At 43.4% G+C, this 22,106-nt stretch overlaps 1 long non-coding RNA gene across 1 annotated transcript; it reads right to left on the minus strand.

The window, feature by feature from the left end:
* Positions 1-1,083: 1,083 nt before the first annotated feature.
* On the minus strand, positions 1,084-21,439 carry LOC146007048 (uncharacterized). The gene is made up of 3 exons (XR_014444221.1): positions 21,401-21,439; positions 11,858-11,981; positions 1,084-1,195 (listed from the first exon to the last, which is right to left on the minus strand). It is a non-coding gene; the product is annotated as an uncharacterized LOC146007048 (long non-coding RNA).
* Positions 21,440-22,106: the final 667 nt, after the last annotated feature.

Here is a 22,106-nt window from a genome sequence, read left to right on the forward strand (position 1 = left end):
AAATGCTTTTAGCGTGAGCAAGTGAGCTCCAGAGTAAAGAGGCAGCACAGGAGAAATCTTGGATTTGGGAGAGAGAAGAAATTAGACAATGGTCAGTGCAATAGCAGAAGCAGTGGCGTAACAAAAAAAAATTTGTGGCGCCCCCTCCCCTGGAATCCTCTCCAGAGAGTTTCCCCAGTGCGTGATGTGATGACGTCACACGCATAACGGAGAAGCTGAAGCAGGACACAGGAAGGGGACCTGCTGCTTCCCTTGGCACCGACGCATCCCAGGCCGCCCTATTACATCCATCTGCCCGCCCATCCTATACACAGTAGCCAATAGCCTGCTCTGTGTACAGTCAATTGAACCAGTGGAGGGATTTTTCATCTAAGCGATGGCCACACCCGCGCTGCGACTGACTCGCTTCTGGTGCTCAGCAAGTGGGCAGCGGCAGGCAGCAGCATATCAGTGCGTTGAGCGTTTGCCGGCGCCCATACAGACTCCACTGTGGCTTGCTTCCCCCAAGTGGCAGCTGGGGCTGCCTTACAGTAGTTACGCCACTGAGCGGAAGGATGTAATGGAGCCATTCTGGAGGAGGAGTTTAAATTGTTTATGAGGTTGTTGGGGAGAAATTTTCCCTTTGTTCCACTGTGTGCTCTTCAAATTAGACTGTAATCTCACAGTCCTCCTTAACTACATTACTACTTGTGATGAATTATATTTTAAATGTTTCTGGTTATTTATGGTAATTATTAAATTTGTTTACACATGATAGCCTCAGCAATCCATAACAAACAATAGGATCTATTACAATTATCTATATCCCCTTTATTAGGAGCAATTCTTTATTGTACCTACTCCAATTCTACAAGATTACCTGAGTTGGTTTAGTGTTCCTTCAATATGATGCATCAGGAGTAAGGAGTGTCCTGCAGTGTCTGTCACACATTTTCTTCCCCTAGAGCACAGCAACAATAGAATCACGTTAGGTAATGACTGAAACTACATTTATTTTAAAAGTTATTTTATTGCATTGTCTTTTTCTATCTAAACATATGTGTGAAAAAATACTTTATGTTCATCATGTGAGTAAATGTTTTACCTAAAAAAAACATTTTCTAATCTTCAGCAGGAGGTCATAAGGGGATTCCTGCACAGATTGGATAAGCCGTCTGATATCACTGTAGAAATGCTTACATTGTAGTTTATAAGCCTGTGAGGAAGAAGGATGTGGACAGAAAATCAATAGCCCGTTGTAAGAAACTATTCTAGCTTGGAGAGCCAAGTCACAAACTGCTTGAATAAAGCTGGCTAGTGATCTGCCTAGTTAATGAAAGAAAGACACTGTCCGAGTTCTCTGTGAAAGTATTTCTGTCTAACTCAGCCTTAGGAATCTTGTATCTCTCCAGCTGTCGAGTCGGACCTGCACATCACAGCAATTCTGTAGTGCAAGCGCTAAAAGACATTTTGGTGCCATATGCCAGAAAGAGAACTGGTGTTCTCAATCCCTCTGAAGTGAGGAAGTGTCACTCCACTGCCAGACGCAGATAGAGGACACTTGTACCTGGGATGCCGCCGCCAGGCGTCAGTGCGTGGAGTCCAGGGAAAGTTCAGCTGCGGCTGGGTGAGGGTCACAGTGTGTAAGGTCTCTGGTCCGATAACGCCGCTGCTACTGTCGCTGGGGTGTCCGTTTAGACACGTGTTTCGCCGGGATCGGCTTCGTCAGTATGCGCCATCTCTAGTAAGGTGTGAAAAGTGAAAAGTGCCATCACACAACATTTTATGTATTATATGTTTCATACAATTGGTACCCTTTCCTCACCCTTTGTACTCTCTTCCTTATTTTTTCGAAACCTTGGATATATTTTTTCAAAACCTTGGTTATTCTATAATAAAAGATCGAAATAAATGCTAAGTTTTAAACTAATTCATATATACAAAAACAAGAGTGCACCCACAAAGCCTTTTTTCTGTCTTGTGTTTGCCCTCTTCCGAGCAAACAAAATCCCCCACTGAAATCGTGGGCGCACCACCAATCATTGACTATTAGAATTCACTCATTATAGTCCTCATGTTGGTCATCTAAATAATAAAAACAAATTAATTAACGTCAGTGCGGCTCCAAACCCTACCCTACATATGCTCTCAATCCCTCTCCAATATTATTATTAGGTAAAGTAAAAAAAAAATAGGACATAGTCTTGCATGTACCCCACACAGTAGAGCCCCCTATACACAGTAGTATACCTTATACACATTACAACACAGGAGTACTCCTCCTAATACACATTATGCCACAACAGTACACCAAGCCTGCTACACAGTTTGCCACACAGAAGAACACCTTTTCCACAATACGCCACAGTAATACCCCTTATACACAGTATGCCAAAGTAGTATCTCTTAGATACAGTATGCCACACATTAGTACACTTAAGGCCCATACACACTGGGTGACTTTGAGCTGAAAGTCGCTCAAAACAGCAGGTTTGAGCGGCTTTCAGCTCAAAGCCGCCCAGTGTGTATGGGCCGGCGATGAGCGGTGAGCGCTGCTGCGTGCTCCCGCAATATCACCGGGAAAGCCGTTCATCTGCTGGTTATACCAGCAGATGAGCAGCTTTCAGGACGGCTTTGCACAGCAATGATTTTCATAGTCGCCCAGTGTTTATGGACCTTAACAGTATGCCTCACAGTATAGTTGACAATATAAAATACTAGTACTGCTAGATCAGACTTAGCAGAGGGGGGAAGGGGGGCATGAGAATACACCCCCACTGCCTAAGTCTGAGCTAGCAGCACAGTAGTGTTTTTATTTGTGTGTAATGTGTAAATTGCAAGGGAGCAGTGAGTAAGGGTGAGTGTGGGAGCTGTGAGGGTAGGTAGAGAGCACCAAGGATCAGTGCCGAATTTCCCATGCGGCACATGTTTGGGGGCGGCACTTGGATGCTTCTGTTGGTGCTGTCAGCCTGAAATGGACCATTAACTGCACAATATCCACTGTACTGTTCCATATTCCATCTTGTATAGAGTGTACATGGATAGGGAATGCAGATACTGTCCCTGTAATCTGTCCTATTTATTCTATTCTATCAAATGAGGGATTATAAATAATCAATACAAATAATACACTTAGGCAGGGGGGGGCGGCAATTATTGTTGTGCCTACGGGCGCACTCACTCCTAAATCCGCCCCTGCTGCCAAGGATGGGTGTAGGCAGCAGTGTGTATGGGTTGCTGTAGAGTGCAGTGAGGGAGGGTGAGTGTAGGGAATAGTGAGGAAGAGTATAGGGGGTAGTGAGTGTAGGGAGCAGTGAGTAAGTTTTGTTGAAGAGAGCAGTAAGAGAGGGTGAGAAGAGGAAGCAGTGAGGATAAGTGTAGGGAGCAGTAAGAGTGTAAGGAATAGTGACGGCCAATCAGTGTGTAGTAAGAGAGGATTGGTGAGAGCTGCATAGTCCAGTATGTGTTTATGCCTCCCACTGTACCATCTCCCCCTCAGTGCATCGGTATCTCCTCCTACACTCTGATGTGTTTTTTGAGCACTCCTGCCCCAGCTAAGACTACAATGTTGTCCCTTAAAAAATGCTATCAGCATCAATATTCCTTTTTATGCAACCCCTCTGCTTTTTTTAATGTCCCCAAGTCCTTGCCAATTCTGTGCCCTATGTTTTTATTATTGGAACCTCTATATATCCTTTGTGCTTGGTGCTTTTCTGCAACAAACAACCTGGGAAGAAATTGAGGATCTTTTGGCAGACTTGAGCTGGTATTTATGCTGTTCAGTATTCATATAGTAGATCATGTAGTATGAAAGCCACCTTGGAATAATATTTCATCTTCATACAATAGATATGCAACCAGATAATACATAGTAATAGGCATTTTAAGGAAGAGACTAATGTAAATGTCTCTGATCATACACTCTAAAATGCCACATATTGCATATCTACAGCATTATCCCCACTGTGTCACTCCAATGACATCCCCCTCGGTCTCTTAAGCTCACCTCCACAGTGTATTTCCAGTGCCATCATGGCAATGCCCCACAGCTCATCCTACTGTCAACTGTTATTCACCCCTTGTTTCTCTGCTGTGCTATTCCCCCATACTTCTATCTAAAACCATCTCCCCAGCTCCCCTTCTGTCTCTCAAGCTTAGCCCCATCTATCCAGCTCCCTTTCTGTCTTACCAGCTAAGCTCAGCCTTATGTCACTTAAGCTCAGCTCCGCCACTACAGTTCAGCCCCAGTCTCTCCAGCTCTTACCCTGTCTCTTCAACTCAGCCCCCTGTTTCTCCAGCTAAGCCCCGTGTCTCCCCAGGTCAGACACTGTCCATGTCTCTCCAGCTCAGAACCCAGAAATGTGTCTCCAGCTCAGCCTTATGTCACTCAAGCTCAGCTCCCTGTCACTACAGTTCAGCCCCAGTCTCTCCAGCTCTTACCCTGTCTCTTCAGCTCAGCCCCCTGTTTCTCCAGCTAAGCCCCCTGTCTCCCCAGGTCAACACTGTCCATGTTTCTCCAGCTCAGAACCCAGATATGTGTCTCCAGCTCAGCCTTCAGCCCAATCTCCCAAGGTCAGCCTCTTATCTCTCTACTCCTCTTCATGGCTGCGGTGAAACAGGACTGGGAGAGGGGGGCAGATTTATATGCTTACCACACCCACATCAGCTCTTTAGGCGGGTGGTATAGCGCGCTTTCTCTGGGACTTCTCAGTAAGGAGTCCCACTTACTTTTATTGCAAGGGCTTTGTTTTGATTGAGGTTGAACTAGTTACACCTACCATTTAAGGTAACTGAACGCAGTTCCTCCCCATTGCGGACCACTTTACAATTGCTGAGAGCTGAGAATAAGGACTCTCTTCAATGTAGACAGGCCAGTGGAAGCGCTGCAGTTGCATGCAAGTGGTGCTGATGGAGGTCGACCAGGGGGTATTTGCGTGGGGATGATCAGCATTTCCGGAGCATACCCACTAAAACGATGGGTGCGCCAGGAAAATTCTGGGCGTCCCCATGCAAATGCAGGAGGGCAGCTGCCTTCTGGGGGCGGAGTGACTGACATCATAGGCCATTGGCCACTTGCCAGGTTCTTGTACCCAGACAGCGCAAATATATGTCGATCAAGACTTAAATTAGCAAACAGAGGAAAAATCATTTGATGGTCAGCAACCATTGAATGACTTTGCTCCCGTACCCTCCCTTGAGAATGGATGTTTATGTAAAACATCTATTCGCAGTGCACCAGAAATGTACACAAGGCGGCGGGGGGCAGGCATTCGCTTGCCTGGCAGGTGGCGTTAGTTGGCTCACTTAACAACAAATTTTTGCTGCTTAACGATTCAACCAGAATCACCTGCTTAGTCTGGCCCCTTCCTCTCTCTATTGCTAGCAACTGCAAGTAGACTCTAGTGCAGAGCTAGCCTACTTTTCATACACCATGGGAAAATGGCACAGCGGGCATTTTTGGGGGCTTTTTTTAATCAAAATAACATTCATTTTAGTGTAAATGTAATAAGTACATTTGAATTTTCCCAGTTTAAACAAGAGGGCTATGTTTTTAAAGGACTATCCTTGGACTGTTATAAAGTGTGTCTCACTACAGTTATTACTGCAACCACCTATTAGCGCATATATTAGAAGCACTAGGGAATCACTAAGGGAGGCATTGCTGAAGGAAATCCTGGTGTTGTGTATCAATGGGGATTTTTTTAAATCAATTTGAATATTTTTTTTTAGATACAGTTCAATATTTTATATTTAAAAAAAAAAAAACAATAATCACTGAGGACCTTAATATTGGCAGTTAAGTGTATGGTTTATAGGTTCATAATATTGCTAACAGTAACTACAAACAGCAGTCCGCCGTGTATGTCATGCTGTAATTAGGAATATTAATTGTAATTTGTTTTAGTATAATTGAATCTCTTAAAATGAAACATGAACTGTTCTATAAATAAGTTCAGTCTCTTTTAGACTTGTAGGGAACACATTATTCAGGGTTATCTACGTGTGCAGGTTTCATGCTGACCTCTAATGCGGAAATTAAATTGGTGGCATAGGGTGCAAACTGCCATGGCTGCTGCAGTTAAATGCAAGCAACGGTGCCCCATCTCGCACCCTTCATCAGGTGGCAGAATGACAGATCACAAAGCCAGTTAATTTGAACTAAGCAGTCCTGTATGGTATTGCTCTATAAAACAACTTACTTGTTTACTGAAGTAACTGAAACAGCTGTTGCCATAAGCGTATCTGTAGGGGATCCAGGGGCTGGGCACTGCATACCGTATTACCGTGTTAGAGGTGCTGTGGAGAGAAATCATGGGCAAAATCTAACAGGCTCTATTTTCTTAAAGATATGCAATAGACTCAAGAACAGTGCTAAAGTTGGGTATGGGTAAAAACCGGACCCAGACAAGATCCCGGACCACCGGACCGGACATCAAAATCTGCAGTCCGGAGCTTGTAGTGTCCAGTCCGGGGGGGTGTCCCGTCCTGGGGGTGTCCTGTCCTGGGTGCTTTCTGTGACAGCTGTCACCAGGGAGAGGAGGAGGGGGAGAATAAAGCCTCCCTGTATGGTCCGGGAACATAGCAAAAACCGGAACCGTCCAGACCACACAGGGAAGCTATACTTTCCCCTTCCCCATGTCCCTGGTGAAAGCTATCACAGGTATCCTCCCCAAACAAGACACTCACAGGACGGAACCCCCCCCCCGGTCCGGGGTCTTGTCCAGGTCTGGTTTTTACTTAGTCCCGCTACTCACTGTTCTGGTGAGAGAGAGACGGGACCCACACAGACACTGCAAATAAGTGCACCAGGTACTATGAATATTGTGCACATGACACAGATTTCATTAAATATGTATACTTTCACAATCCAATTGTCTATTTTAGGCTCTATCCCAGTGTTAACCTAATAAAGGTGTAATAATCCATTCCTTGGCATAAAAACCTTTAAGACCCCCATCACTTGGCTCTAATCTGAACTAGTTTTCTAGTAACAATTATCTGAATGACACTCTCCTTTGACCTGCTTATAGATGTCAATGATAGACATAAATCTCAAATTGCTATGTATGATCCTCCAATTCCCAGTTTCTGGGACTAATCTAATCTTACAATTTCTTTTTACATTTATTTAGGCTTCTTTTTTAGTATTTTAGATGCTTCTGTTTTGATCTATGGGGTAGATGTATGAAGCAGTGATAAGGGAAGAGAAGTGATAAAGTACCTGGTAATTTATCACTGGCCAATCAGATCCTGACTGTTAAGTTACAGGGTGGGTTTAGAAAGGGATAATTAGAAGCTGACTGGCTGGTGATAAAGTACCAGGCACTTTATCTCTTCTCTTCCCTTATCACTGCTTCATACATCTACCCCTATGATCTATCTTTAAGCCAAGCCCTTGTTCACCTTCAACTGACAGTCATACATCTAGAACCTCGTCTAGCTATGTCGGGCAATGCTCCTACGGTGAATATGAAGAAATGCAAAATTTAAAAAATATAGGCAGGAGATTACATCTAGTGCCAGATTACCAAATAGCTACAGCCTATGGGCCCCATGATGTTTAGGGGCCCTGCAACAACATATCAAAATAATATTGATTTGATGTTAAAAGAAAATTACAGGTAAGCCTTCTTAAATTGTTTACAAAAAAAAAAAGAATTTACAGAAACAGAAACTTTACATTAAAGTCACTATGAACAAAATATTGTAATGTACTGTACCATATTAATGTAATGTACACAAAAACAACCTAAAGTACATAAACCATACATATCAGATTCACATTATAGTGTCTAGATCGTAGACTAGTTGGTAAAACTGAAAACGTATTAGGAGATCATTTATACGGGGGCCACAGAAATAAAGACTGCCTATGGGGTGTGGCATAGTCACCTACCCTTCAAGGGCAGTGGGGAACTACTCAAGAAATCATGAGCCTCCTGTAGCTTTTGGGAGGATAGGCACGTATTGATTGATGTATGCAACCAATCAGCTTTGAGGCAGCATTTATCAATTGCATTTATACAATGATACTGTAGGTAGATAGGTTTCATCGATTCTTCACTGGTCCTTTACTCTACTCGTTTCACTGCTTAATAAATCAACAACAATGCATCTGTCCATATGACATTTTTCTGCTAACGTTCCTCAAAATAAGCTGTGTCTACTGTAAATACCTATAGCTCCAAAATGTATGTCCATTACAGTCATGTAAGAAATGTATCCATACTTTCATACTGTTGTTGTTGGTGGGTTTTGTTTTTGTTAGTCTAATTATATGGTTTGGTTTAACTTTTTGCAGAGCTAAGTTAGCTGAAAAAGACTTGCTCCATTGGCATACATTGACCCACAAATGCCCTAATAGTTATTTCAGCAGCTTCACTGTAGCATTCTAAACTGCAAACAGTGAGTGAGGGCCTTGAAATAGTAGCTACTGTACTGGTAAGCAAAAAAGTTGCTGTAAAATGTATGTGCCTAAAAATTTCATCATTGTTGTAAGGCCCACCAGTTTCTTTTGGTGCTAGGAGGACCCTAAATGCATGGCAGGAACTTGCAGGCTTGCTAATGTTTCACTACAAATTATAAACCATACTTGGCCCAGAAGTAGAAAATCATACTTGCCTACTTTAATTGTCTACTCTCCGGAAGAAGTCCAGAGAAGAGACGCTTACCAGCTTTTCAGGGGCTGTGGCTTGCCATCATTAAGCCCCTCCCCTTTCTTGTAAATTGCGTGATTTGCGGCTCTTGGTGGAGGGGGTGGTACTAAATTTGCATCATTTTATCCCCTCCCCAAAGAGCAATGAATGCCAGTAATTGACCAGAAGGAGGGTGTGTGGGGGCAGTTGATGCGGGGCTCCGCTAAAAGAGAGAGGCCCTTCTGGCAGGCCGGGAACGGGACTTGATTTTATGAAATAGCTAAATACATAAAAATAAAATACATGGTATCCTGGCCTTTATAGGTTGTAGCTTGTATTTCGTTAACTATTTACTTTCTTTTGTTAATTTTTTTTAAATGTTGAATGTTGAGCTCACAGATGAATCGTTTTAAATTGTATATATTAAAACTTTTATTGGAATAAACAATGAGACTGGCTTTGCACTGTTAGGTAAGAAAGTCATCATTTTATGGTGACCTGTTCGCCTTTAAAACTTTATGAAATAGTAAATCCACAAATGACGTATATTATTGCTTGTGTTCTTGTTCATATGATTTGTTTTGTTATGCAAACTGGTGTTTAGAAGATGCAAAGACTTCAAAAAACATTTGAGAACTGTGAAATGAATTTGTATCTCAGGAAATGGTAATGGATTATGTAATGAATCATGCAAAATTTGTATTAAATTATCCAAAAGGTGTCCATATTATCCAGATAATCTGTGCATATTTGATAATGTTTGCTCAGGGGGGCACTGGGAGGAGGATTTGCCTTAGGTGTCAAATATCCTTGCACCAGTTCTGGATATTTTTCAGATTTCTGCATGGCCAGTGTTAATCAGAAGCTTTCTTTGCCTGCAACTGAGGCCTACAGTATGTCTTGAAAAGGCATTGTGCTTATGGGTGAATTCTCCCAAACAAATCTAAAAATAGCCAAGTGCAAGCTCATTATCTGTGCTGATAAATGAACCGCAACACAAAACACACTTCTTAAAGAGGCCCTTAGGTCTATTTGTCATTATAACATTTATTTTATTGTATAAATTGTCGCGGCCACAGGCATCTAGATCTGTGGGTTCCGGCGGCGCTGACACGCAGCAAACAACGAGCATGGGGTGTGGGGAGTAAGGCACGTCCCGACGGCAGCATACCTCCCAACAATCCCTATTTTAGCGGGACAGTCCCGATTATTAGGGCCTGTCCCGCTGTCCCACCCGTGGGCGGCAGTGTCCCGCGGTGAGGGGGAGCTGTTGGGAGTCCCCCCTGTCGGCTGCTAAGCAGCGGGGAATAAACGTTGTGCGCATGCGCACAGCGTCTATTCCCGCAGCCAGCGGGCTGGGGGCATGGCTAGAGGCTCACAGAGCCTCTGGGTCATGCCCCCATAGCGGCAAAATGGGGGCCTCGTGGGAGAGCTGCGAGTGTAGGCCACGCCCCCGGAATTAGGCCACGCCCCCTGAAAATTTCGCTGCACCTTCGGCGCGCATCAGCATTGTCCCGGGTCCGGCGACCAGAAAGTTGTGAGGTATGCCGCAGTGCACCGCTGTGATAGCCCCGCAAACCCCCGCCACCCCCCACTTACTGCAGGGCTATTGTTACACCACTGATATTAGCATCTATTCACCACTTCAATGACAAGGGGACTCCAAACTGCCTCCACTTCTCCCCTACCCCCCAACCCTGAAACACTTCTGCCAATGGATAGGACAGTGGGTCTAACCCCCTCCAAATAAAATGGGACTGTCCTGTAAAAATTGGGACATAGTGGGACCATGTATGTGCTAGTAAATATTTAGTTTAGCCCTGGAAACCTAACATCGGAATTAGATTGCGCGCTCCCCCTGTGCTGCACATACATTTTGTACTGCCCTCACATCAGATCACACACATATTGCATGCGTTTAGATGCAACGCGATCCAGCCCATAAAGGGTGCGATCATCGCACCATGGATGGGGCTACGCCAGCCTCTGCAATATTGTTGTATAGGCTGGCATAATATTGTTGACCAACTAATGTTCTCTGTTCTTTATCATATGTAAATAAATGCAAATTTGTGTCTGGCAGTTGCTCATAATAGAAGCCATATATATTTGTTTTCTTTTTTGGATCAGATTTAAACCATATTTGCAGTAGGCAGATACTGCACTCCTCCAGCTAAACATGGTCAATGCATTTATAATTACATCAGGGAAGCTGCATATGGATATGAAGAAGGCTGGCAGTAGTATATACTACATTTTATGGGTCCCAGTGCTAATAAAATAAATGCAACATTTAAAGTAAACCTTGCCAAAAGTATATATACACACATACATAGAGAGAGAGTGAGAGAGAGAGAGATTTGTCACGACCCCCTCTCCCTGTGTTGTGCAGTACATACTGACTTGGTATATGGTCACAAGGTCGACCACTGAAGGTCTACAGGCCTTAAGTCGACACATGAAAAAATCTACATGGCTTTAAGTTGACACAAGTATTAGGTCGACATGAGCATTAGGTTAACATTGAGTAGGACAGTGAAAAGGTCGACATGGGGTTTTCACTTTTTTTTTTCAACCGACATGTGCCAACAGGTGGTATTTCATGTCCTACCATTCGAGCCATTCGAGGGAAGCGGTGCACTTTTTTGGTGTCCATGTTAGCTGTGTCGACATTCGGGACAAAAAAAAAAGAAAAACCCATGTCATCCTTTTGACTGTTGACCTTCCCAATGTCGACCTAATGCTTAAGTCGACCTAATTACATTTTTATTGTACAGTGTTTTGACTATTTTATGGAGGTAACAGGGAGTAGCCGACACGTCATGGCCATTTTTGGGGCATATAGCTGCTATCATGTAAGTAGAGAAACATGGCACCAGCATTGTTACTGCCATGGCCAGTGTGAAAGACCAAAGGGCAACCCTAGCAGTCGATATTCCTTGTTCTTGTGTACAGGGTGTATACAGTATACAGCATATATACAGTTATATATGAGTTTGTGATGACTCCAGTGTGTTTCTATTATCTTTTCTGGGCCGCAGCTTCACTAGCTAAGATTAGAAAAGACTAAAAAAATCCCACTTGCTAATGCAACTGAATGCAAACAAGAACTATGCTCACAATGTGAAAGCATGTAAGATATTTTCTGCAAGTTCCTGTAGGTCCGGCTCTGTATTACACTCCATGTGGTTATTTCCCAGCATGGATTAGGTTAAACATTACACAGCTATGTGCATACTTACAGGTGGCAGACCAGTTTTGGCTTCCACTTTACTTGTTTCCATACAGTTTAAGATTATTCCCCAGAAAGCCTTAAGGGGTCCATACATTAGGCGTCAATTGGGGCAATGATCCTATGTCAATAATCTGCAAAATCAAACAAGTTGTAAATCATCAATTTGTAAATTCTTATCTAACAATGATCGCAAACTGCAAGTCTGGGGGTTTTAACAGAGCCCAGAGAAATCACAATAATCGATGATCTGATCGACATTGGGGAATTGCTGTATGGCTAATTACTTTTTGTGCCACTAAGCCCCACAGTGTGAGTTTGGTATGATGGCCTGGCAGTCGGAATTCCAATGGTCAGTATTCCGACATTGGAATCCTTACTGCCGGTACTCCGACAGGGGGGCGAGCACAAAGAAGCCCGTTGATAGCCTGCTGCGCTTGCCATAGGTTCTATTCTCTGTCTATGGGGGTCATGGACCCCCATGAGGTAGAATAGCCCCTGTCAATCAGAATACCGTCTGTCGGACATTTGTCGGGATTCCGATGTTGGTTTACTGACCAATGGGATCCTGACTGGTCATCCAGCACCACATTGCAAGGGAATTTCATTTTAATGGATCCTTCTTATTTATTTATTTTGCTTCTTTATTCCATTTCTTCCCTCACCCGTATTCTTAAAAAATGAATCTGATTATGTTATTAGTTGAAGTCCTCTGTCACAATGTTTAGTGCTAAGGATCATTATTTCTTCTAAGATTGCAGCTAACTCACATGTTAGGTGTGAGACTCATATTACCCCTCTTTGTTTTGTGACTGTTTTATATGACAAAACTAATAAACTCCTACATTGGGCGGCTCACACCCTAATAAACTGGAGCGTGAGTGCTGTGAGACATTGAACCTCTGAGTAGTATGGCTGTACAGAATAATAAAAATGGCGACTTTAGTTTCCTGTAAGATCACAAGGCCTCTTGATCTACGATTACTCACTTAGCTAGAGTGCTTTTAGCTCCCATTACTAACTGCTGTCTCAGTAGTGTTAATAGAATTACATTTAGTGTACACTAAAGATTGACCCATTGCCTAAGGAAAACAAATCTGATGTGTAAGCTTTGCCAACATTATAAACATTATGGGCCAGAATCCAGATGCCAAGTGAGTACAATGCCAATAGGCATAGTATTTCTTGCATGAAAATGTAGAAATGTGCTGATGGGGGTGTCCTGAGTTGGGCCAAATATTCAGGTGACAGCTGAGGAATAAAATGAAGGCCTTATTTATTCCATGTTTCTTAGTTATCACTCGTCCTAATGTACCATTGAGGGTAAAGTTCTTAAGGTGACTGCAAGGTGGCAGTGCCAATGTAAATTACTGATGGAACCAATACATTAGCACCAGCTGGGCAGCCTAAAGCCAAAGCCTCTTTCATATACTACATATCCTTCGTTACATGCACATGGGCAGTATGAATAGCACGTACCTGATTGCCCATACACGTGTGTTTAGCAGCATTACAAGGGGGGGGCACCTGGAACCTTTAATCAGGCCCTGCAAATACATTAAGGGAATGGGCAGACAATTGCAAACATGGACAAATGTGCATTTATGCCTTAGGTGTTTATGTATTAAGCCTCAGTGAGAGAGAGAGAATTTGGATAGAGACAAAGTACCAGCCAATCAGCACCTAACTGTCATGTTACAGGCTGGGTATGGCAAATTAGGGGAGCTGGTTGGCTGGCATTATCTCCATGCACTTTATCTCTCTCCAAGGGCCAGATGTACTAAGCTTGAAAAGTGTTAAACCACCAACCACCAATCAGCTTCTACCTGTCATGTTACAGGCTGTATTTGAAAAATGACAGGTAGGAGCTGATTGGTTGGTGGTTTATCACTTTCCATTTTATAACTTTTAAAGCTTAGTACATCTGGCCCCAAGGCTTAGAACATAGACCCCTTAGAGAGTTAAATCTTTTGTGCATGATCAATAGCCAGGGGAGCCAAAAAGGGGGTAGGGATTACCTGGGCCTAGGCTCTATAGCAGGGGTGGGGAACCTTTTTTCTACCAAGGGCCATTTGGATATTTATAAAATCCTTCGGGGGCCATATAAAAATTATCAACTTAAAAATTACATTATACACACGGGCAGCAGCTTATACATGCGGGCATTATACACAGGGCAGCGGCATATACATGTGGGCATTATACACACTGGCAGCGGCATATACATGTAGGGATTATACACAGGGCAGCGGCATATACATGTGGGCATTATACACAGGGCAGTGGCATATACATGTGGGCATTATACACACTGGCAGCGGCATATACATGCGGGCATTATACACACTGGCAGCGGCATATACATGCGGGCATTATACTCACTGGCAGCGGCATATACATGCGGGCATTATACTCACTGGCAGCGGCATATACATGCGGGCATTATACACACTGGCAGTGTTCTATACATGTGGGCATTATACACACAGGCAGCGGCATATACATGCGGGCATTATACACACTGGCAGCGGCATATACATGCGGGCATTATACACACTGGCAGCGGCATATACATGCGGGCATTATACACAGGGCAGCGGCATATACATGTGGGCATTATACACACTGGCAGCGGCATATACATGTGGGGATTATACACAGGGCAGCGGCATATACATGTGGGCATTATACACAGGGCAGCGGCATATACATGTGGGCATTATACACACTGGCAGCAGCATATACATGCGGGCATTATACACACTGGCAGCGGCATATACATGTGGGCATTATGCACACGGGCAGCGTTCTATACATGTGGGCATTAAACACACGGGCAGTGGCATATATATGCGGGCATTATACACACTGGCAGTGGCATATACATGCAGGCATTATACACACTGGCAGAGTTCTATACATGTGGGCATTATACACACGGGCAGCGTTCTATACATGTGGGCATAAAAAGTGAAAGTGTGGAGGAAGTGGGGGGGGGGGGGGAGTTGTCACCCCCAAACAGGTTTATGTGATTATGCAGCACTGGGGAAGGGAGGTCTTCATGAGTGAGGCTGCCGGTCACTGGGTGGTTGGGTGAGGGGAGCGGCGCAAGAGGCAACCAGGGACAGCAGGTGGCCCTTAACGCCGTCCACCATTTACCTTGTTAACAGGCATTAGCTCCGGCGGTGATGGCGGCTGCTGGACTCCTCTCGCAATGCTCCCGCCCATGCAGTGCATGGCAGGTGCATTACAACACTTGCGATAGCTTCGTAGTTCCTACCGCCCACAGTAATTGGCACTGGCAGGCGCCGGGTGACGCACGCGCCAACTCCACAGCCCACAGTGATTGGCGGGCGCCGGGCACGTCACCTCCACAGCCCGCAGTCATTGGCGGGCGCCGGGCGCGTCAGCTCTACAGATCTCCCCCTTATCTTGCTGGGCAGGCCGGCCGGCACATCACCTCACATGTAACGCAGGCAGGTATGCGGATGGGCAGGCGGGCCGGGCAAACTGGCTGCGGGGGCCGTATCCGGCCCGCGGGCCGGAGGTTCCCCACCCCTGCTCTATAGGGACAAATGATTATAGGGAGGTGTAGCTATGAACTTGCTATGGCCACACTCCCTCCCCTCAGTGGAAAGATAATGGGTGTACCGTACGCCCCTCGTAGATAATGGGTGACTCCTCCTATATAGAATGCTCAACTTGGACCCTCACGTCCACAGCTTTCCATCAATTACATCAAATGCTCCATACAATGTGAAGTATTGAGGACCCAAAAGGAATGGAGAGAATGGAATATAGAGTAGTATTGTTTTAAAATACCCATATTTTAATAAACACAACAAAGTTTGAAACATGATGACTTAATGGACCATAAAAGGTGGATTCCAGAGGAGAAGGGTAAAGTTTACCAGAAAAGTTGAAAAACAAGGTAAAACAGGCTCTCAGAAGAGCATAAGTGGAGATGAGATGGTCACAAGTCCCGGGACAAGTCACCATGAGATGGTAACAAGTCCCGGGAGAAAGGGTAAAGTTTACCAGAAAAGTTGAAAAACCAGGTAAAACAGGCTCTCAGAAGAGCATAAGTGGAGATGAGATGGTGACAAGTCCACTTGGTGCCCTTTCCAATGTTAAGTGAAGCAGCTCCAATGCGTTTTCAACCTCTGCTAGGTTCTTTTTCAAGGAGAAAGTGTATTGATGTATCCCCTCTGAGTTAATAAAGGAGAATGAATCCAATCAGTAACTCCCGCCGTATGGTCACGGACGTGTACTTCCGGTCGCTGATGCCACACTTCCGCTATTGCTCACATCCGCTTCCTATGAAGCATTTCAGTGAATATCCCGCTTCCGGTATTAGATATATGGCTGATATGATGTGCAAAGTAGCTGAAGGGTAATATATACAATATAATTATCAGTAAAATACATGAATAGAACATATATATATATATATATATATATATATATATATATATATATATATATATATATATAAATAAAATACGTACTTTAAAAAAAGAAAACGCTGACATAAAAAGGAGGTATTGGGTTAGAGAATTACAATAAAAAGGGGGGAGTTTTGCTAAAGGAACCACTTCACCTCAAAACCAGAATTCAGGCCTCTTGGTTTAAGGGTGTCAAATTCATATATATAATTTCCTTCTCTTTCTGGGCCAGATGGGTGTTGGTATCCTTATTTCTAAAATCACTATGTATGACCTTGATGCCCCAAAAAATTAATGGTGGATTCCAGAGGAGAAGGGGTAAAGTTTAGCGGAAAAGTTGGAGAACTAGGTAAAACCGGCTCTCAGAAGGGTATAAGTGGATATGAGATGGTGACAAGTCCCGGGATGGCTCCACTTGGTATCACAGCTGAGAGTCCCCCCTTTCCAATGTTTAGTGAAGCAGCTCCAATGCATTTCAAACCTCTGCTAGGTTATTTTTTAAGGAGAAAGTGTAATGATATGCCCCTGCTGAGTTAATTTATTATTTTATTTATTTATTAACAGTTTCTTATATAGCGCAGCATATTCCGTTGCGCTTTACAATAGCAGACAGTGAAACAACAAAACAGGGTATTTACAGACAGTCAAAATGTATTAATAAAGGAGAATGAATCCAATCAGTGATTTAAGCTGCTCTAAACATATTCATATTCTTCTAAAATATTTTTTGACGTGCTCAACTCTTCACACAAGGCATACATTATATGAGGGAAATGCTTCCCATACTTTAGATTCATACTGTGATCCAGTTGTTTAGCAAGGCTGCAGAGTGACCACATCTGTGACCAAACCACCGCACCCACAGATGCCAAATTGTCAATGGTTTTGAAATTATGCACAGAACAGATGAATCAGATTGGCACTCTAGTATATTTAGTGGCAGTTGCAAGGACATCAGTTTATTTATAAGGCCTAAAAGATTTCACATTCAATTCAATCCAATTTGCATTCATTGTAATATTAATATTATTTATATAGCACTTTTCTTAACTCAAAGTGTTTTACATTTTATTTTACAACACAAAATACAAAATGAGTAATCAAGCGGGAAAATAAGGAATCAGAAGCTGCCTCAGATACCTTGGTCCTGATATTCTAGGGCAGGCATTCCCAACCACGGTCCTCAAGGCACACCAACAGTGCAGGTTTTAAGGTGCCCATACACGGTACAATTGCTGGGTGCGATGAGATGCGCTCCCGTCACACATCTCATCTCATCGCACAGCTCAAAAAAGTATTTGCTGCACATACTCTTTGCACTAGATATCATCTCATTGCATCTCATTGCAGTGCAAAACCTATGCAATGCAATGCGATGCAATCTAGTCCAAATCGTATACAATAATTGTATATGGGCACCTTTAAGCAGCCCATACACGCTGCGATGCGGGCTGTGCATTCTGTGCTTTGAGGTGCACGCTCCCGCAGCACCTCATCGCACAGTACAAAAAGTATGTGCTTGCACATACTTTTTGTACTTTGTTTTCATCACATTGCATCGCATTGCATGCACAACGCATGCACAGGCAATGCAATGCAATGTGATCAGTGCTTGTTAAGCACGGAACGCACGCCCGTATCGGGGCGTGTATGGGCAGCATTAGTGATATCCATTCTTCAGCACAGATGGTTTAATCAGAATCACTCAGGTTCTAATTAAGTCACCTGTGCTCAAGCCTGGATATCACTAAAACCTGCACTGTTGGTGCGCCCTGAGGACCGTGTTTGGGAATGCCTGATGTAGGGCTTTGAAAGTCAGTGAACCAATCATAAAAAAGAATTACCATCTTACGGGCAGCCAGTGGAGGGAGTAAAGTAAGGGTGTTACAGTATGTGGCTGGTACGAGGCTGTATGGTTAATAGCACCCACAAAGAAAAAAGCAAGTATCCCTTATAGTGCACTGTGGATCAGATGATCATTTAAAAATGTACTTTTATTATTATTATTTCTTAAGATTTGTCTCCAGGGGCGGATTGGGATAGAGATCTGTCCCGGGAATGGGGGGGGGGGGGTGCTGACGCTACAGCCCGGGGGGGCGGGGACACACTACTCACCAGGCACTGCCATCATCATCATCAGACAGCGACCAGCGGCCGCAGCTGGTCACAGAGTGCAGCACCGCCCAGAACAAATATGGCCGCCACATATGTGCATATAATATATGCATATATGCGGCAGCCATATTTGTTTTGGGCAATGCTGCCGTTAGTGACCAGGCTGCAGCCGCTTGGTTCCGGCAGCCCTGGAACCAAGGTAGGCGGCCCAGCCGGAGGGACATCTGGTCCGGCCCACCGGAAAATGGCCCGGTTTCCCGGAGGGCCAATCCGCCTCTGTTTGTCTCTCGTTATTATAACTAAGAGCCAAAAAATACCTTGTCTAGTGAAATATTTAATATATATATATATATATTTCACTAGACAAGGTATTTTTTGCCTCTTAGTTATAATGATGAGAGACAAATTTTAAGAAATAATAATAAAAGTTAATTTTTAAATGATCATCTGATCCTCAGTGCACCCTAAAGGATACTTGCTTTTTTCTTTGTGGGTGTTATAGGTCTGTGAACAAGTAGTAGGTAGCACCTCCCAGATAAATAATAAGGAAGAACATGTTCTCAAAGTTCTGAGATTAATAGGGGGAGAGGGATCATATCTAAGTGATATATGGTACTGGTGTGGGAATTTTCTCTTGTGGTATATGTCTGTATGGTTAATAGCCTGGTATCTGCATGTTGTACCAGCTGCAAGCAGTACAATTCTTTTGCTGGGAGACCCAATTAGAAGGCATTTTAATAGTCATATAGCATGACGATGCAATGCATGAATGAATATTTGATTGTGATGATTTGATTGTGGCTGCTACCTGATGTTTAAGTGTGACAAAAGTCCTCAAGCATCAACTTCAGTTTGTTAGCTATGATGCAATCTGGTCCTTTGACCTATCATAAGGATCTCTGTTTTGTCAGAATTCAATCTCAGCCAACTGGCACTCATCCACTCCTGGAGCTCAGCCAGACAGTCATTTAGAGTTGTTATAGGGTTCTCAGTGCCCAGGGCAAAGGACAAGTACATTTGTGTATCATCTGCATAGCAGTGGCAGACCAGGCCATGATGCCAGATAATTTTACCCAGTGTAGCATGTATACTACAAAAAGCATGGGAGATAATATCAAACCCTGTGGATCACTGCATGGTAATGATGAGTATAATACAGAAGAAACTCTCTGTGACCTGCCAGTGAGAATTGAATTGAACCAGCTAAGGACTGTGAGAGATCCAGAAGGATTAGGATTGAAAAATCTCATCTGCATCATGCCATTGGGGATCACTAAATACACATACCAGGGCTTTTTCAGTGCTATGTCTTCGCCTGAATCCTAACTTGAATGTCAGGTTTTGACATGCAGTTATTCGGTTGATTTAAAACCACTTTCAGAGATCTTACTATCTTTTCCTAGAAAAGGAAGGTTTCATACTGGTCTGTAGTTGGGATCTAAATTCCTGTGTTTAAGATAGTTGTTCTGGAAAAATGCCTGTCTGCAAAGAGCATTGAACTTTTTTTTTTTTCAAATGCAGGACCAAATATGTTGATACACTCTATTTGAAGCTTGGTTGAGGCAGGATCCAGATCACCAGTGGTGGGATCTGGATTTGGGCACCTGGGTTTGGGCACAGTGGTCGTGCTGCCACCTGGAATGAGATGATGTGGTCTGGTGCTGGAATGTGGCATCTGTAAGCAACCTCACTCCAACTCCTCTATTAGTAGATTTGAAGAATCATACAAAGGTTTCCCATACTGCCTCCACAGCCCTGATCTGGTGTGCTTTTTGGATTGGAGGGTCTGGGGTGCTGCCTAGAGTAGAGAGTCTGGGGTGATCCCTGGATTGGAGGGTCTGGGGTGCTGTCTGGTTTGGAAGGTCTGGGGTGCTGAATGGATTGGAGGAGCTGGGGTCTAGGGTGCTGAATGGATTGGAGGAGCTGGGGTCTAGGGTGCTGAATGGATTGGAGGAGCTGGGGTCTGGAGTACTGTCTGGATTGGAGGAACTGAGGTCTGAGGTGCTCTCTGCATTGGAGGGTCTGGGGTGCTGTCTGGATTGGAGTAGCTGGAGTCTGGTTGAGAGAGACTACTAAATGCTATAGGTAGCTGTATAGGTAAGTTGAAATCACTTTATCTGGTTTATTGTAGGATAATTATTTATTCCCAGGTAGCCAATACAAAAAAAAACATTACTGCTGATGTGGAAGTCATTGCTAGCGATGTCAGATGTATTACATACTGTAGCTTCAATGCAAAGTCATTGTCCCTGGGCCTCCCTAGGTATCTGTAATGGGTTTAAGGTGTGCGGTGAATGCTGGCCCCTTCACGGGTCCATACCGCATCCTTCATGCATTTGTTACATATTCACCCTGTTGGTGGCAGCAGTGTTGCACAAATCCACTGTGGAAAATAGCATGGTGGACATTTTTCAGGTATTTTGCCAGTAAAATGGCCACTGGACTAATTTCCTGGAGACCTGCCCATGTGTATGTGTCATAGAGTCCCACTACACTGCTGGCTAGAGAGGAGGGGCACAGACTGAGACTGCACACAGGCCTCCTCCAACCAGATGCCCCTGCTGGCATGTGTCATTCTTTGTTTTAATTTAATTTATTTCATTCATTTATTTTGATTTATATTGATTTTATTAATTTATTGTGTTGGTATTTTATGTGTGCTCCACAGATAAAATAAAACTTTTACAAATGCTACAATAAGTAATGGAACTGTTTAAGATAACATTTTAGGAGTTTTCACTTTAAGAATAATGTGTTGTTTTTTTATACAGTATATTTTTATAAATATTGCAAATGTATGACAATGTGGCCTCACAAAGACTCTTTATGATGAACCCAGTTATATGATCAGCCTAGTCACCTGTTACATAATATTTCAGTGCTGAATATAAAGATTCTAATTTCCTTACAAGGAAACAATGATTTTAATTGTGACAGAAAAATCTGCTTTTGTTAAAAAACACAATGCCAGCTCAGTATGGTCTTATGCTTACCTGCAGGGTTTACAGTATCCAATCGCATCTTCATATCCTTCCTGTACATTATGATGAGAAATATTTAATTATAGACAGAATTTACAAACTTTAGGTCATGAGATTTATTTACAAAGTTTTGATATATTCAGATATTTATACATTTTCAGATTTTTTTTTATGTGGTCTGAGATTAATGCAATACCGATATTAGTGCAGTTGATCAATGTTTTTAACTGCGCATGCATCTAAGTAGCTTAAAAAATTTGCAAGGAGAACAAAGGTAAGGCCCCCATACATTAGTGTGACTTGTCTGCGGCACAAGTCGAATCAGATTTCCCTTGAAGTCCCCTGGCAGCTCCCTGGGAGTCCTTTCATGTAATCTGGCACTTGATGTGCCATTTTTAAATGAAAGCTGCCAGGGGAGTTTAAGGAAAATCAGATGCAATATATCACCATGTTGTGCACTAGCGGCTGTGACTCCTATTGGCTCCGGATCCAATCCACTGTGCATGGGAATGAGCATCAAAGCGATTTGGCCACTTTTCACCAGATCTCAGCCTGATCTGTCGAAATCGGCCCAAATCACATAAGTGTATGGCCAGCTTCACAGTAGTCTCATAAATATATTAGATGTTCCTGAGCAATGGCGATGCAGATATGCACTGCACAATGGAAATGTTTGGTACTTGTGTATTATCTGGGCACCCAAGATTTCCATCGTACA

Source organism: Crinia signifera, chromosome 6 (genome assembly GCF_055691185.1).
Source record: "Crinia signifera chromosome 6, ASM5569118v1, whole genome shotgun sequence".
Lineage (NCBI taxonomy): Eukaryota > Metazoa > Chordata > Amphibia > Anura > Myobatrachidae > Crinia > Crinia signifera.